This window comes from Alligator sinensis, unplaced genomic scaffold, assembly GCF_000455745.1.
Source record: "Alligator sinensis unplaced genomic scaffold, ASM45574v1 scaffold939_1, whole genome shotgun sequence".
NCBI lineage: Eukaryota > Metazoa > Chordata > Crocodylia > Alligatoridae > Alligator > Alligator sinensis.
In genome coordinates, this window is record NW_005841995.1 from 469,846 (window position 1) to 473,936 (window position 4,091).

A 4,091-nucleotide genomic window follows, 5' to 3' on the forward strand; every position below is an offset into this window, starting at 1 on the left:
GACTTAAAAAAAATCAGGACTTCCATATTTTGTTAAAAATCTCATCATCTTTTTAGCTAAATGTATATTAATTTTTCATTGTTTTCTGATTTTTGAGCCTGAAGAACACTTCTGAGTCATGTTTTCAAGGTTTTTTTTGCAATTGTGAAAGTTAGCAGCCCACATGAAAAAAAAGAAGTAGATTCTCATTTAATCAGTTGACCCCAGGAGCTGAGGCTTTAAACCTGTGAAGGTTGGCAACACTCTATATAATACTGTTTCTCTATCTTTTTTTTACATGTTTGTGGTTTCTCTTCTTATTACTGGCCTTAAGAGAAGATTGGTTTCCACCTCATGCAGTTTTCTCTACTTCTAGCTAAAGTTGTTTGATCCACTGTAAGGTGAAGTATCCAGCAGGTATTTTACATGAATCTTATTAAGTTTATTTTTACCTCTTTGGCTGATTTGTTGTTGCAACAATTGAGCTAGCCCAATGCTTCTGAGCTAATTGACATCAAGTACAACATACAAAACATAATATTAAATTCCCCAGGGGATCTATATAACAAATACCATGTATTTTAGGTAATGACACTTCAACCATTCTAGGTAATGTATCTTCAAGACTCTATGAGTCAAGGTCTCCTTGAGAGTTAGCTTGGAGTTTCTATACACAAGTTCTCCTGTTGGTAGGGTTCTCCTGTTGTCCCATCATATTATTAGGTGACACAGTCCTGGAAGGAGCTTCTGGCTTATTGCTGACTCACAGCAGCAGAGAATGGTAGGATCTGGGACATACTGGTCCTAAAGGAAAAGAACTCCAGATGTTGATGAGTCCAGGAGGAGCAATTTCCCCCCACCCTTTATTACTGGTTGCAAGTCTAGTTGTTGGAGATGGATGGGAATTCCACCAACTTAGGGAGTACAATATGAGACATGGACAGTCTGGAAAGAGCCCAGTGCAAAGCAACAAAAATTATGAAGGGCCTGGAAGACAAGACTTATGAGGAAAGGGTGAAAGAACTAGTGTTATTTCACCTGGAGAAGAGAAGACTAAAAGGGGATTTAATAACAGTTTTCAAATACGTGAAGGGTAATTATAGAGAAAATGGAGATGGGCTGTTCTCTGTGGCCACAGGGGACAGGACTAGAAGCAATAGCCTCAAGCTGCAGCAGGAGAAATTTAGGTTGGAGATTGGGGAGAACTTTCTGACTATGAGGGTGGTTAAGCATTGGAACAGGCTACCTTGAGAAGTTGTAGACTCTCCATCCTTGGACACTTTTAAATGCAGGTTGGATAGACAATTGGCTGGAATGGTTTATTTAGGGATGGTCCTGCCTTGAGCAGGGGGCTGGACTAGATGACTATGTGAGATCCCTTCCAACCTTACTTTCCTATGATTTTCTGAACAGCAGAAAATGTGTTGAATATCTTAAATAAAAACACCTTGCATTTTGTTTTTTATAGGTCTCATTGCTTGATCGGTCCAGCAGTTCTGGATCATGCTCAGAATTCAAAGGTTATAAGGGATTAGCTTTGCTGGATACCTGGAGGTAATGAAATTAAGAAATATTGTGTTAAGAAATATTGGTATTTGTGCTGTTCAGCTACTAGTATTGGAGATAGCTCTATATATTTACTGCCTGCATTGTTTGTCTAGGATAGTAAAGTGCCTTATGGTTAAAGGATTATTTTGTATGATTTTGCTAGGGGGTATTAGCAGCTAGGACAACAACATAAAAAAGGGGACTTAACTCCACATTATTACAGATCTTGAATTTCTTTTGAAAGTGATCCATACATGCAATGCATTTTATTCCCAGAACTAGCTGGTAAACAAATCATCACTGGATATTTGTGTGACCTTTATGTCCTATATACCTATGTAGGTAGCAAAAAAAGAGTAAAGGTTAACATCTTTTGTTTCCAGAGGGGAAAGTGAGGAGTTGAAAGGGATGAACTGAGGAGGCATAGCTTAAATAGACATGATTTTCTAATATAATAAAATTGTCTCTGTACCATGGAAACTAGGAATAAGCTCCTTAGAATGCACTTTAAGCTCATAGGTTCTATATAAGCGAGGGCTGTAATGCAATTTGCCTCGTTTAAGAGAGGATTATTAGTAGGGACAATCATAGTCTTAATGAAGTGTCGTATTTTTCTCTTTGACATCACTTTTTAAAAATGGAAACAGTCAAAATTCTTCCCAGTTCTTACATCCAATAAACACCAGGAAAATCTGACACAGTGAATTGATTAAGGCAGAAGCCTCTTTGTACTTCAGATTTCATTTAATTATCCTTTCATTGTGCAAATCATGAACTGAATTGCTATATAACACTCTTTTGAATGGCTATATAACTCTCTTTCCTCTGTAACTTCCTGTGTGGTATTTAGCACCATTACAGATTTTTTTCCAGGGCTTCCAAACAAACATTTAATCACACTGACAGATAATGCTATTATGTTTATCATGTGATAATAAGCCCATGCATTAAAGGGGTAAAATGTTTAAATTTAAATGCAATCTTTAGGGAAAGCTCTCCTGACAGGGGTTACAATTTGCCTGTGAATCTAATTATACAACATGCCGTAATCTCATTTAGTTCTGTACGTGAAAGAATCTGATGTAGACCATATGCATGCCTAATGTTGCACTGGGTATATCTCTTGCCTTTGAGAGCCAGTTATCTAAAACACTGTCAAGATTTGGTCTGGAACTTTAAAAATAATTATTTGCACAGATATTCATAATAATCCCATGGAACCTTGAAAATTAAATCTGATTCCTTACAGAGGGCCAGAGTTTGACACACACACTCCTGGGATGGTTTCATTGACCTCAGTGAGACTACTCATGGAACAAAGTATTATTCAGCATCAGTTAGAGTGGTTGATTCCTGCCTTGAATATTTTCTCTGCATCATTTATGTATCTTTGATCATTGTTATAAGATTACTCAGATGTGCTCAGTGTCATGGAAGTTTCCTTCCTTTCACACAAAAAGAGCACGGGAGCATTTGTTTTGGCCTATGTGCAGATGCTGCATATGACGGGGAGTAAAGAACCTTTGAAACTCCAGAGGTGTGATGGGTAGAAGGCTATCTGTAAGCTTGAGAGAAACTTAACCTCGTTCTCCTCATTGGTTTAAGCTCCTCCTAAGGAGAGGTTTTCAAATATGGGTGACTATCAAAGCCATCTGGAAATTCTGTAATGAAACATTTTTCTTTTTTATTTCTGTCATTGTGCAGTTTGTTTTTCTTAACACACTCCAATGCTATCCACCATATGTGCAGTAGTTCTAATAGCTTTTCAGACATTAACTAATCTCACAACATATCTCTGAGGAAAGGCAGTATCATTACTAGAGGGGTAATAGTTGTCAGCCGTGGTGGCAGCTATTTTTGTGTCTCCCACTTTGTAAAATGGGGATACAGATCAGTAGCATAACTGAGATGGAAACAGAAGCAGAAAGATGAAGTGATTTGCCAAAGGTCACAGGCACCTGGTAGGAGGGGGGGGGGGCAGGCGGGCACCGCTTAGCCGGCGGTGTGTTAGGGGAGGGTGCACTAAGCCATGGCACAGAAGTATAGGAGTGGATACGGGGCTTTTGACACACCCCTGGGCCTGCCCACAAATTGTGCCCCCCCCCAGACTCAGGAGGCATCAGTCACCCCTGCCTAAGGTCATATAATGAGGTGTCTGGTAGAGCTGGGTGTATAAGTAAAGAGTTCCTGATCCCTGCTCATGGGCTAGTACAACTGGATCATACAATGGATGCCACTGGAAAACAGCAGCTGAGTATAATTGTTGTAATTTCCCTTTTAGGAGTCACCTGAAGGAAGATGAAGGCAGCCCCTGTAGAATCCCATCTCTGTTTTCAATCCCTGGGATCAGAAATTTTAAGCATTTAGTCGTTTCTATCAGGACATTCAGTCCAGATGGAAGGGTTTAATAAAGAGGCTAACTCTCTACCTTGGTACTGAGTCATCATGATATGCTAATTCAAAGCTCCTAGCAACAGATAATAGCAATCACTGTTTTAGTTTCCTGAGTTTTTTCAATTTTCTTTTTTTAAGGGATGTTTGCTAGACCCCATGAAAACACCACA

The 4,091-nt window shown here is 39.1% G+C and overlaps 1 long non-coding RNA gene across 1 annotated transcript; it reads left to right on the forward strand.

The window, feature by feature from the left end:
• Nucleotides 1-319: 319 nt before the first annotated feature.
• Nucleotides 320-3,859, forward strand: LOC112549917. Its single transcript, XR_003093540.1, has 3 exons — nucleotides 320-396; nucleotides 1,448-1,533; nucleotides 3,809-3,859. It is a non-coding gene; the product is annotated as an uncharacterized LOC112549917 (long non-coding RNA).
• The last annotated feature ends 232 nt before the right edge of the window (nucleotides 3,860-4,091 follow it).